Below are 13942 nucleotides of genomic sequence, written 5' to 3'. Positions count from 1 at the left end.
TACAAACCCCTTCAGCTCCTTGGGTCCTTTCTCTAGCTCCTTCATTGGGGACCCTGTGCTCAATCCAATGGATGGTTATAAGCATCCACTTCTGTATTTGTTAAGCATTGGCAGAGTGTCAGCAAGCACTTATTGGCATCCACAATAGTTTCTGGGTTTGGTTATTGTATATGGATGGAACCCCAGGTGGGGTAGTCTCTGGATGGTCATTCAGCTTTGGAATTCTTTGCATGCAAGCTTTTTGAACCCCTAAAAAATATTGTTCTAAAAAATAATCTGTCATAAAAATTAAAACTTCCAAGTGAGTCATCTAGAATAGCCTTGAGGTTGAAAATGTGTTTAGTGACCCTCCCCCACCACCAGGATTTTACCCTTGGTGACCCTCCCCCACACCCCAGGATTTTACTCTTTCAGTATTTTGAAGGCCCTTTAGCAGTCACAGAAATAGTATCCCAAAGCTAGGGCAATAATAATACTGTCTGCAGGTCTTTCTCACCAGCCTAGCTCTCCTCAGTCACTCCTCTCTGCATCCCCTCCAGCCCCAAGCTGCTAACCCCTCCTTCTGGACTGGAGAACAACCAATATAAAATCAGTTAATGCCATCATGTTCAAGTACATTCCCAGTGAGGAATGGCCATAAAGCCTTCCTGCCTCACTGTGACTGTTCCCCATGCCACCCCCAGGCTGTCTCTTCATCGGAGGCCTTGTCAATTACAGCTCCCACCCCTTGATTTTAGAAATGAATAACCTAAAGTTCCTAGTAATAAAGTGGCCTTCCCAGGTCCACGCAGCTCACTTATGGCAGAATCAGGATCTGGGTACCAGGATCTTTTCCTGCTTCAATGAACCAGACACCCAGAGGACTCAGAGGACCCAGGGAATCCAGAGGACTCAGAGGAATGATGAATAAAATAGATTGTTGTGGCGTGTGTCGGACATCTGGTTTCCAAGGAGAGTTTATATTAAGTAGCAGCGAAGCCTCAAACGCTATGGTAGCTAGCTTGAATGAACTTATGTAATCAACATTTATCAGGAACATGTGTCATCAAACACCTGCCAGATCTGAGTGTTGGCACCAAACCTGCTTTCATTGTCAAAGAAAAGAAGGGAGAAAGAAACTTGACTAAATAAAGCTGGCAGACATTTTTACTAGAAAATTTAGAGATACTTTCTTAAGGAATAGAAGCACACCTGCAACGTCTTAAAAATCAATTTCAATGTGATTGGGTGACTCTAGTAGTCATAGATTTAAAACACACACACACACACACACACACACACACACGAATTGATGTCTAAAGTCAGCATCACCAGGTTCCTGTCCTTTTGGTCCGTTTGGTAACAGAAGCCTGGAAATGGCATGTGTAAAAGTTGCCCAGAGCAACATCCTAGATTGCTGATCTCCTAAACAAAAACACCCCAAAGTGCTTTTGGTTTTCATTGGTATAACACAAGCAGGTCAGAAAGACATGGAACACTCTCCTGCCAAACTTCCATGAAGAATCTGGCTTGCATGAAGACTTGAATGTGGAGTGTCTCCCCCTCCCCCCGCCCCCCTCCATAGGCTTACAGTTTGAATACTTGGTTCCAGCTTGTGCTACTATTTTAAAGTTTGTGGAGTCATGGAGGGTGAGGCCGGACTATTGGAAGTGGGTTGCTAGGGGTTGGCCTTTACAGGTTATAACTGACTTTGGTTCAGGCTTCTTGTAGGATGGCATACAGCCAAGTTCCCTGCTACAATACTCCCACTGCTGTGAGTTCTGCTGTCACTTCTCCTAGAGCCCCCTGAAACTGTGAACCCAAAACTTTCTTCCTACCTTAATTTGTTTCTGTTGGCACTTCGATCTTGATGAGAAACGCAGGAAGTTGATACCAAGGAGGAAGGTGGTAATGGTAGCTAAGCCTAACTCTGCGGTTATGAGCTCATAGTGACTTGCATAGAGAGTCCAGGGAAAAGACTATACAGCCAGGTAATGTGGAGCATGGATCGATGTCTTGGAAAGAGCCCCTGAAAGGACAATTTAGGAATCGGTTAAGTCAAAGTTCAAGTTGCACCAGAGACCTCAAGATGTTGGAAATGCCAGCACTGTGGAGTGTCTGCCAAGGAGATCTGCATCCCTAAGAGAGAGCCTATGTGTATTGCAGCTAGAACTTGAACATATTGGAGTTCGTATGATGCTGCCATGTGTCCTAGATATCATCCATGGAGCCATCAGGTTTAATGTGTGTCCTGCTAAGTTTCAGTTTTGCTTTGATCTGGTCTTTCCTGGCATGGTTCCTCCTGTTTGGAATAGGAATGCTTGTGTCGCTGTATCTTGGAGGTGTGTAACTTAAAAAAAAAAAAGAAAGCATTTACAGAGACTCACAGTTAGGAGTTTATGATAAGTCTGAGAAAATATGTTGGACTTTTGAACAATCTTGAGACCAGTAAGTTGGGAACTCTTAAAGTTACTTTGAATGCAGTTTTCATTACAAGATGGCGATGATCCTTTAGGAACCCAGGGAAGCACATTATGGTTTGAATCTGAAATTTCCTCCTTCCCCAGGCTTATGTCTTGAATGCTCAGTTCCCTGCTTCTGTGGTGGAGCCTACTGGTCAGAAGTTGGTGAGTAGGGTCTTGCTTCTGAAGGTTATACCTGGCCCTGGTTCTGCCTGGACTCTTTGCTTCCTATATGTTGCCATCTGAATAACACCTTGCCACATACTCCCACTACCATGTGCTCTACTAGGCTTTCCCCAGTCATGGGCAGCAGCTGTTTGGAAGTGTGAGTCCAGACAAACCTCTCTTCCTTTGTCTCTGGGAGCACGAATACAGTTTGCATGAGAGGTCGCGTTTATGATCCTCCTGCATTGGCTTCTTGAGAACTGGGGTCCTGGAGAATACCACTCTCCGCTAGGATGACTCTTGTTGGTCCTCACGGTTGTATAAAACCCTCCACACTACTTTTTAAAAACCAATTCTTGATGATGTCTTTTCCTGGAAGCTGCTCCCCTGCCTTCTCACCATCTCATTGATAAATGCCCTTTTGTTGAATAAAGTGTGTTGAATCATCTGCAATTCTGCCTTCATTCATCATTTGACCTAAAGGCTTGGATCCTGAATCTTTCAGGGGAAAAGGGAAGGAGGTAGGAGGGGAAAAAAAAGCAAAGGATAGAAGGAGGGGATGGAAAGGAACAGGATTGTGAGATCCGTATTTACTTTCACAGGGGATTTTCCCCCCTCCTTTTTCTAAGAATTCAGGTCGTATGTAATCTGGGAAACAAGTGCTTTTAGCCTTTTCTTCTCCAACTGGACAGCTCGATATCTTTCCAGGGATTTGGTAAAGAAATCAAATCCAGTGAGTGGGAAGCTTGACAAGATTGAGAACTGTGTCACACAGTGGAACAGAAAGGTAAGGCTAGGTCACATATACTGGGCAACTGTGCTGAGGATGTGGGCATAGGAACTTCTGAAGACTGTTGCTGGAGATGCAAGTTAGTCCAGCCATTATGGGAATGAGTATGGAAGTTTCTGAAAAACACCAAAGGCTGAAGCACTCGATATGATCAAGCTGTATCACTCCCCGTTGCACACCCGAGAGGATCCAAATCAAGGCACTGCAGAGCCACCCGCCCATCTACGTTTATTACCACACTACTTATGAGAGCAAGTTCTGGAATCAGCCCAGATGCCTATCAACAGCTGAATGGATAAAGAAAGTGTAGTATATTTCCACACTGAGAATATTATTCAGCTGTAAAGAAGAATAAAATTCTAGCATTTGTAGAAGAATGGATGGAACTAAATAGCATGTTAAGCAAAAAAAAAAAAATCCAGAGTTTTGAGGATAATTATCTAGTGTTTCTTCTTATATGAAGAACCTAGATGTTTAAAATCAGCATGAGACTAAAAGAGAGACAGTTTGGAAAGAGAAACCAGCTGAAAGGTACAATCTACATGTAGATGAAAATGGCGTACCGAAACCCATCGGGTTGTCCTTTCAATATTTACTAATAAAAAAGGAGAAGTAAGCTTGGTGCTGGAGTACCTCCTGCTGCACAGGGATGGGGCCTGGGTTCAAGCCCCAGCATGGCAAGAGATAAAATGAAATCAAACAAAACTTTAAAGGGTATCATATAAAAAGATAATAATGACATAACCCTATTTAAGTTAGAATACCGATGGACTCCACAACAGTTGCTATTAATGAAACAGAAAACAAGAGAAATACTGGCAAACAACCAGGAGAACTATGCGGTGAGTGGTTTCTTTTTATAAGAAATCCCAAGCATGGGAACCTCCTGTATTTCAAGAAATAGATGGTCTAGTAATTAAAAAAAAATTACAGTTAAAATATTGCCATGGAATGACCAAAACTGTCAGAACACTACAGAAAAACTAGGGATTACTGCATCACCCCACTAACATGGAAACATATTAATCAATACAGAGAAAGCTTGAGAGAATTTGTGTACATACATCCTTGCCAGGTTAGAACTCTTGGGTGCCTAAGCAAACCGTGCGGCTATAGACTCAGACACTATGGAGGAGCTCTAACACCCACCTTCAGTGTTCAGAACAGAAGACATCTTGCTCAGGAGCACAGACAATGCTCCACCAAACCAACCAAGCAAACAGACCTAAGCAGGTCATTTTTTCTCTCTTTGGCATGGCGCAGGACCATATGTTTCCAGAGATGGGAATTTATAAATAGCCTGTCACACACACAGCTTCACACTGTAGCCCCGGGACAAGGTGGGGGTGGGAAGGATTGCCTCACACTTAATAATAGTGAGTGACACTTCACTTTTGTAGCTAGCCACTTTTCAGAGCAATCAAAAGCAATTTTCACTTATTATTTTTGTCTCTTAAAAAAAAACCAAAACTAATCTCATCTCCCTGATGGGGTTGAATAGGAAGGGGAATTCTCCCCACTTTGCAGAGATGGTGACTGAGGGTTGGAAAAAGCAAGGCACTGAGAGGACTGGGGAGTGATTACAGATAGTCCCCTCACTGTATGTAGGGCCTCGAATTGCCTGCAGCAATATCCTGTGCTGGCTGTGGGCTGACTGGTCATTGCACAAAGAGCTTGTAGCTTCCCATGACCGATGTTGAAATGCTCTGCTTTTCCTTGTGAGAATTTCATCAGTTTCTACTTTTAAGGCAGGTTGCTTATGGGCCGTGGTGACCTATATTCGCTGACATTTGAAATCAAAACCTCACACCAGTAAAAGCCTTCGATTCGCGCTCAGCACCTCCTTAGAGTGAGTGTCAGGCCCATCTGGTAACTTTCCCTGTCTCCTAGTTCCTCCCTGTAAGAGGTTTGACATTTGCCATCTCATCAGATCTGTGTGGCAAACTACAGTTTGGGCTGGGTGCTTACCACAAGAGGGAACCGGTCCAGGGAGGGAAAGAACCCATCCATCTGCTAAATGCCACAGAGAGTGACCCCAGCCCAAGTCTCCTCTCAGCATGTTGGAGGTTCTTTCCTGCCCGCCGCGTTGCCTCCCAGGTCTAAGGGATGCATGAGACTTGGCTGCAATGCAGAAGCCTGATGGGGATTTCTGAATCTGGCAGGGTCCAGGGGAAACCAATGATGAGCTTCCTTAGGGGGGGAAAGACACCGGAGCATAATGATGGCTCCTGGCAGAGAGTGAGACTACCAGAGCTGCCCACCGATGATTGCTGGGTCCGTTCCCTAATCCAACCCTCCTCTGCACCATAACCTCTCTCTTCAACAATCTCATTTCCCCACAGGGCTCCCCTTTACTGTGCCTGGCAAAGCCCCATCTGGTGAAACACCGTGCCTCTTCCTCAGACTCCACTTGCGCCTCAGCAGCAGGCTGTTGTCAAAGAAAACACTGGAGACTATACTGATGGGCTTCCGTTAAATACGCAATCGGATCAGAAACTCCTGTGGGCTCACCAGGTGGGTCCCACATTGCTTCCAGAAGATTCTCTTTTCTGTTTCTGGACCAGCTTCCCCACATCTTGGCCTCCCACCGATTCCTCACTCATTCTGCCCTCCCATTTCTCATAGATCATGATGGTCTCTTCTTCCACTCAGGGAAGAAGTATTTTGTCTCTCTATCAACAGCTCCCTAGGCCGCCTTGTTCTTTGCTACATAGATTTCTCTTGTTCTAAAATATACACACCGTAGTAACTGTTAAAAAAATAAACAATAGCTCTCCCTTGACCTGTATGTCCCTCCATTCTGTTTCTTTGATGCTGTCACACACACACACACACACACACACACACACACACACACACACTTTATTTCCTGTGTGCATTTCTCTTCCCTCCCATTCTGGCCTCAACTCTGCTCTAATTTTCTTCTGACCCATCACGCCACTTAAGCAGCCTTCTTTATCAAGCTCACCAGTGACCTACATACTCCCAAAGCCAAAACATACTCGGCTTATTGGACTCGAGCACGATGTGACAGTGTTGCACCTTCAAGCCTCTTTAAACACTCTCTCCTCTAAGCTTCCGGGATCCTGAGACATCAATAGCACACTTGGCTTTTCTGTCATCTGCATCACATCCCGAAGTGCTCGGAGACTGTTCTCTTCCTGGGTGCTCTTTGAATTTTACGGCTTTAAAATACCAACTATACCCCAACCATTCCAAACCTCTATCTTTGACTGACTCTCCCTTGAGCCTCAAGCTGAGAGCATTCCACACACACCAGGACCCACACTGCACCACAGGCTAATTCCTCCCCACTCCGGAATCCTCTTTTTCCAGTTTTGCTCATCACAGGAAGTGATATCTAGCCTGGCAGGGAACAGGGCACATAACAGGCATCCCAATTTTCATCACCTTTTCAAATTTCATTTAAATTAATCATTCAGGTTATGCTGGCTTTACATCTGAAATGCCTGTGACTATTTTTCCCTTTTTATTTATTTTTCTCCCACATATTACACTTAAATTGCATGTATTACATTCCCTCCTCCCCCAATCTCTCCCCTTCATCTCCCCCTTTCCCTGGATCAACTGTTCCATCTTCATCCCCCCTCAAAAAAGAGCAGCCCTCTAGGGAACATCAACCAAATATGGCATAACAAGCTACAATAAGACCAAACACATTTTCGCACCAACTCTGGATGAGGCAACCCAGTAGGATAAACAGGGTTCTAAAGACAGGCAAAAGAGTCAGAGACAGTCTCTGCTCCCACTTTTAGGAATCGCACAAGAACACCAAGCCATACAACAATAACGTAGATTTAGAGAACCTAGGTCAGACCCCTGCAGGCTCCCTGATCTCTGTGAGCCCACTTGAGTCCCAGTCAGTTAGTTCTGTGTGCTGTGCTCTTGTGGTGTCCTTGATCCCTCTGGCTCCTCCAATTCTTCCTACCCCTCCTCCACAGGACTCCTCAAGCTCCACCCAAGATTTGGCTGTGGGGCTCTGCATCTGCTCCCATCAGTTTCTGGATGGAGTCTCTTTGATGATTATGCTAGGCTCTGGTCCCAGCACATCCTGTAGGCATGAAAAACTGTAGGTTGGAGGGTCTGTGGCTGGGTCCACTTGAGGCTCTGCCTAGTTACAGATGATGGCTGGTTCAGGCTCTAAGCCCCCCATTACTGGGAACCTTCAATCCTGTCACCACAGTAGACTCCACGGAGTTTCCATTACACTAGATTTTTACCTGGTCCCTGAAATGGCCCTCAATTCCAGTTGTCTCTCTCAGTCTTCACTCCTTCTATCCCCTGCACCTAATCCCTCCTACTCCCAACCCAACAGCCCCCAGTCCATTCAAGAAACCTATTCTATTTCCCCTTCCCAGGAAGATCCTTGCAACCCTTCTTGTCTGTGGATTATAGCATGTGTGTGGATAAGCCTCTCTAGGTCTGTGGATTATACCATGATTATCCTTTACAGCTAATATCTATGTGTAAGTGAGTACATGCCATGTTTGTCCTGTTGGGTCTGGCTAACTTTACTCGGGTTGATTTTTTTTTTCTACTTGTATCCATTTGCCTGAAAATTTCATGATGCCATTTCTTTTAAACATCTGAATAATACTCCATTGTGTAAATGTATTACTTTGCTAAAAAGTCCATTCTTTAGTTAAGGGACATCTCGGTTGCTTCCAGTTTCTGGCTATTATGAATAAAGCTGCTATGAACATAGTTGGGCAAGTAACCTTGTGGCAGGATGGAGCATGCTTTGGGTATTTACCCAGGAGAGGTATGGCTGGATCATGAGGTATATTGATTCCCAATGTTCTGATTGGGAAACTGCTATATTAATTTCCAAAGTGGGCAGCACGTTTGCACTCCCACCAGCAATGGAGGAGTGTTCCCCTCTCTCCACATCCTCACCAGCATGAGCTGCCACTTGTGTTTTGATCTTAGCCATTTTGACAGGTATAAGATGGAATCTCAAAGTTGTTTGATTTGCATTTCCTCAGTGGCTAAGGATGTTGAACATTTCTCTAAGCATTTTCTCAGCTATTTGAGATTTTTGTTGTTGTTGTTGAGAATTCTTTTTAGATCAATACTCCATTTTAAAATTGGATTATTTAGTTTGTTGATGCTTAGTTTCTTGAGTTCTTTATATATTTTGGATATTAGCCCTTTGTTGGATGTGGAGTTGGTGAAAATTTTTTTTCCTTTCTGTAGTTTGTTGTTTGGTCCTATTTTATCTGTTGCTTTACAGAAGCTTTTCAGTTCCATGAGATCCCATTTATCAACTGTTGATCTAGTGCTTGCACTATTGATGTTCTGTTCAGAAAGTTGCCTCCTGTGCCAATGCATTCAAGGTTCTTGCCCACTTTCTCAGGGATCAGATTCAGCAAATCTGATTGATGTTTGTGTTGAGGTCTTTGATCCATTCGGACTTGAGTTTTGTGCAGGATGGTAGATATCAATCTATTTATAGTCTTCTACATGCAGGCATCCAGTTAGACCAGCATACTGGTCACTAGCTTATTTCCATCCATCTTCGTATTTTTCCTCCCTATTTTTGACTACCCCATAAGCAAGATTTTCATGGAGAAGTGACTGGTTTTTCTCCACTCATCTTAACCGCCCCCCTTCTTACATTTTGAGACAGGGTTTCACTCTATGGTCTAGAGTTTTATCCATGATCCTGGCTGAGAACTCAGAATACTTGTGCCTCAGCATCCTAAGATTACAGTGCAGGGATCTGTATTACGCTATGGGATGGTTTGTGTTCTCAGCTCCCAGAATGACTTTTCTGAAGCTGTAAGATTCCTGCTGAACTGGTCACCGTGAACCATGCAGCCCTTTCTGATCTGGCTCCGACCCCCTGCTTGTCTTCATCTCTCACTCTCTACTTCATATTTAATATTCACTGAGCTTTCTCCCTATTACACTTCCTAATGCTTTTCAATATCTGAACCTCTGTGTATGTCTTCCTTGTGTTTGGAGGCTTGCCTTCCAGGTCAACATTCCTGTTTCATCTTGCCCCTCAGGCCTCATTATACATGTAAATTCACTTCAGCCAAGTCACTCAGATCTTCCTGTAAATTCTAAATGTATCACTGAAGTCTTAGTTCCAATGAGTTAAGTTTTAGTAACTAATACCATCAACTTTGACAAAAATTAAGTTTAAAATTCGTCATTACTTTGTCTCTAAGGCTCTTGGCATTAATTGCTCTGTCAGTACATGAGTATTTGCATGAAGTACCACATGGGATTACCTGAAAAGGTTCATTTTCTTTGATGAATTGGTAATGCAGCACTGATTCTAATTTTTCTTTTTGGGGGGTCGGATAACATGACACCCAGAATCAATATTTTGTTAAGTTCTTGCAAATGTGTTATCTGTACAGACAACACTGCCCAATAGAAATTCCTATAATTGTGGCAGTATTTTTATTTGCAATGATTGTCCAGTAAGAAGTCATTAACTGCATGTGGCTAGTAAGCCTTAAAGTATGTCCAGTGAGCCCAAACTTTAAATCTTAAATCTTATTTAATAACGTAGCTAAATACAGTGGCTATCACACTGAGAGCATGGAGCTAGAGATATTGTAGTCTATTTTTAAGATATTGCGTTTGTATTCATTTTTATATGCTCTTCTTTGTCCGTTATCGTGTTCTCTATGAGTTGCCTGACTTCTTTGTGGCTAGAGGGAAAAAGAAGGAAGGTAGAGTCAGATGAGTCACATTGCGTTTGGTTTGCTTTCTCTTGCTGTGATAAACATCAGGACCAAAAGCAACGTGAGGAGGAAAGGAGTTGATTTCAGCAGGAGCTCAGGGCAGTGACCTGAAAGCAAGAAGTGGAAGACACCATGGAGAGACGCTACTCACTGGCTTGCTCTCAGGCTCACATTCAGCTACCTTCTCATACAGCCCAGTCCCACCTGCCTAGGCATAATGTAGCCCACCTTCATCATTAGCAATCAAGAAAGTGCCCACAGTCCACTCCAATGTGGGAAATTCCTCAGCTGAGGCTCCCTCTTCCCAGGAGACTCAGGTTAATGTCGGGTTGACAGCTAAAGCTTCTTGTGGCAACATCTACATGAGGAATTGGTGTTAAAAGCAATGGGATTGTTTATTGTTTGGGGGGAGTGGTCGGTCTCTTTCTCCAACCTCCCCACCCTGGTCTCTTTCTTCAGTTCTGGGAAAGTACACCAGCCTGTTCGACAGCAAAAGGAAGACTTGATGCTGGTGTACTTTCCCAGAACTTTACTCATCCCCACGTCTTCTCAAACCAAAGAATCTGGTCCCTGAATCTGCACTTAAAACACAAGACAAATGGAGCCGTCATCTGTTTCAAGCCACTACTCGAAGACAGGCAAATACTATACTAACTCAAAGGAAATAGGAGCATCCACATCTCCTAAATATGTTCTGGGAAGGGAAGCCCAGCCTGAAAACTCAGGAACCCATTGCTTTTTATTAAGAAAATGGTAAAAAAAAAAAAAAAAAGAGCCGGGCGGTGGTGGCGCACGCCTTTAATCCCAGCACTTGGGAGGCAGAGGCAGGCAGATTTCTGGGTTTGAGGCCAGCCTAGTTTACAAAGTGAGTTCCAGGACAGCCAGGGCTATACAGAGAAACCCTGCCCCCTCCCAAAAAAAATAAAAAGAAAAAAAAAGGAAAAGGTGCTAGAGACAGTGAGGCAGGGGACTTGCTGCAAATTTGTGGCAAACCTGGGCTACAGACAGAGACATTGCCCCAAAATCAAAGTCAAAGTTCTAGTCAGCGTAGCTATGAACCATCTGGGTGGCACAACCATAGTCAAAGTTTCCTCTTCTTTCAAGTGAGAGGACAGGACAAAATGACCTTTAATTTCCTGTCTAGCACGGTAATAGCCGAGCTAGCTGTGTGGAGCACTTAGCGCTGACGAGGGGAGTTATCTCATGCAGTGGTATGCAGGTCGAACAGTTTTGTTTCCATTTCAAAGACTTCAACTTGTCCCAAACTGCACAGAAGGCAAATGGAGGTTTCTATCTGAATCTCACGATCTGGCTTCAGCAGGCATCTCTTACCTGTTTTTCCACTCTGAAACGTAGTTTCTAACAGGCCAGGATGCCTTTGTTTTTCTGGATAGTTAAGGAATTGTGACCATTAAAGCTAGGGCTTTCAAAATAAATGCCCAACACAGTTCACATCAGTAGGTAGGCTTGTAACCAGTGGGAATAAGCATGAGTACTGGACAAATGATATTACTAGCTGACTAATTGAGTATGCTTTTTGTATGAAGAATGTGGGAGTGCGTGGCTCAGTCACAGCACAACTCACTCACAGGGCTTAATACGCATGACCCATTAGTCAAAGAACACAGGACACTCTCAGAAAGTGATAACTCAGTTAAAAAACAAACAAACAAACAAACAAACAAACCAAAAAAACCCTCAACAACCACCTCTTAATGCTTGCTCAATCCTCCAATATCTCTAATGCATTGGGTCTAATCCCTTAGTTCATAGTTACTTTGCTATTGATCCAGCCAAGTTCTTATGCTAGTAAGTATGCTGGAAACAAAGAAACACAGGAGCTTTGGGAATTTTAAGTTCAACCTAAACAGGATGAGGATTTTTCTCCAAATTACTATCAGAGCTAGGAGTAGGTCCCTGGCCTCTGTTCTGTGCAGTTCACTGCCTTTCCCCTCTCTCTGACTGGGGATGAGAGCTGATTCCTCGGGAGATAGGGCAAAGGAAACAACTGAAATTTCATCTCATCTCTGCAGATGTCAGGAGCGATGGGACACCAGAGGCGGAAGAACCTATGTCCCCAGGCTACAGCAAAGCTCCCAGCCCTATGAAAATCATCTAGCCTGCTCTGAGCCACATGCCTAGAGGTCACAGAGGCATGCGGGAAAGTGAGAGGAAGTGGAAACGTGCTTCAAAAAGGGCTCAAAGCAATGTGCTCACCACCGGAAAAAAAAATAAAAATAAACACCCTCAGAAATAGTGTAACTGATATGCAAAGAAGATCAAAACAAGGTTTAAAATATCTTGGCTGATTTAGAGTTGGTGGGGGTGGTAAATGAAGGGAGAGTGTAAAAGTGTTAGGGCTACATGGCCCTCGGCAGCCTGTCCATGATGGGAGCCCTGAACCCCAAAGGAACAATATGGCATTTACAGACTCAAAAAAACTGAACCATAGAAGCAAGGAGAATGTTCATTCTAGAGGTTATGGAATGGACTGAGGAGACTGGTAAAAAGAATGCAGAATTTCAGTTACACAGAGAAAATGGAGAATATTATTACACATGGTGAGCAGAGATAATATAGGATAATAATATATTGTCTTCTTAAAAGAATTCCAAAGAATTTCTTTTCAGCATTATAAAAATGATAAGGTGATTCATACATTAATTAGTTTGATTTAGTCATTCCATAATGTGTACTGATATCAAAACATCATGCTATATGTCTTAAGCATGTGGAATTTAATTAGTCATTTCAAAGGATGAGTAAACACATAGAGCTAATGTGGGTGGCGCATGTTCTTCTGACTATCTCAGAGGCAGAGATGGACCCCAGAGCAAGAAGCTGGCTGTTCCTAAGCCTCAAACTCCTCCCTCTCAACCCTCTTGCTCTTCCCGAAGGCTCACCCCATTTGGAATCAGGGACATTTGTTCCAGGGCAGGACATCAAGTTTCAGATAGGCCAGCAGGAATACACTAAGGAGTCCACCCAACTTGGGTGAATTTCAATGCTCAAGTTCCAGTTTGGAGCAAATGTTCCTAGGTTAGGGACCAGGACTGAGCTATCTCAGGAAAGACGGATTAGCCAGTCTTGGAATGAGAAGTCCATTTTCCTTTAATATGTCATGACGAAACGAACACACACACACACACACACACACACACACACACACACACACACACTGTATTACTGTATTTGTAAAAACAAGGAATTAGAAATTGTCTTTTGAAGCTGGCTACAAAAATGGGAAACGAAAAGATTGGTGCTGGCTCTGTTGGCTGGTTTTAGCCTTCCTATGCCAATTTAACCAAACCTAATAATAGACCAACCATCATCGGCATTTCCAGCATCAGAATGTCATTAAGTCAGAAGCACAGGTACAAAGGCAATGTTTGCTCTCTATAGATCCAGAAGGAGGAGGATGTGAGGCAGATGCTACAGCAGGCATCGGGGCTTGAGAAGTCTACTGCCCTCCTTACAGCAGTACTTACAGAACACTTTCACTTCTATAATCCTTAGAGATGGAATGGCCAAGGCTGGTCACCAGTTTCCAGTTAAAGAACCTAAGGTTCTATGAAGAAATGACCCAAGGTCACAAGTATGTACCCAGGTGCAGGGAGGGTTTTATAAAATCCTTCAGAACCAGAGATAGTGTGATCTTTCTTCTTAACCCAAAAGCCTGGTCCTTCACCATGTCCTCCTTCCTTCCTGAGGAGTCGTTCCATAATTTTTTTCTGTTTCTCTTAGTTCATGAAATGAAAAGCCTTACTCAAGTCTGATCTTGAGTTGAAATTGTAGTCCATCATCACCATGAGATGCACAGAATC

At 43.6% G+C, this 13942-nt stretch overlaps 1 long non-coding RNA gene across 1 annotated transcript in view; it reads left to right on the top strand.

The window, feature by feature from the left end:
- Positions 1-12681, top strand: part of LOC115029577 (uncharacterized) — a 114343-nt gene extending 101662 nt beyond the window's left edge. The window contains exons 5-6 of the long non-coding RNA XR_015045795.1: positions 5739-5910; positions 12152-12681. This is a non-coding gene — a long non-coding RNA (uncharacterized LOC115029577). The remainder of the gene's footprint in view (positions 1-5738; positions 5911-12151) is intronic.
- The last annotated feature ends 1261 nt before the right edge of the window (positions 12682-13942 follow it).

Source organism: Mus caroli, unplaced genomic scaffold, assembly GCF_978045245.1.
Source record: "Mus caroli unplaced genomic scaffold, Mus_caroli_1 scaffold_17, whole genome shotgun sequence".
Taxonomy (NCBI): domain Eukaryota; kingdom Metazoa; phylum Chordata; class Mammalia; order Rodentia; family Muridae; genus Mus; species Mus caroli.
This window is presented reverse-complemented; position numbering and strand designations above follow the sequence as displayed.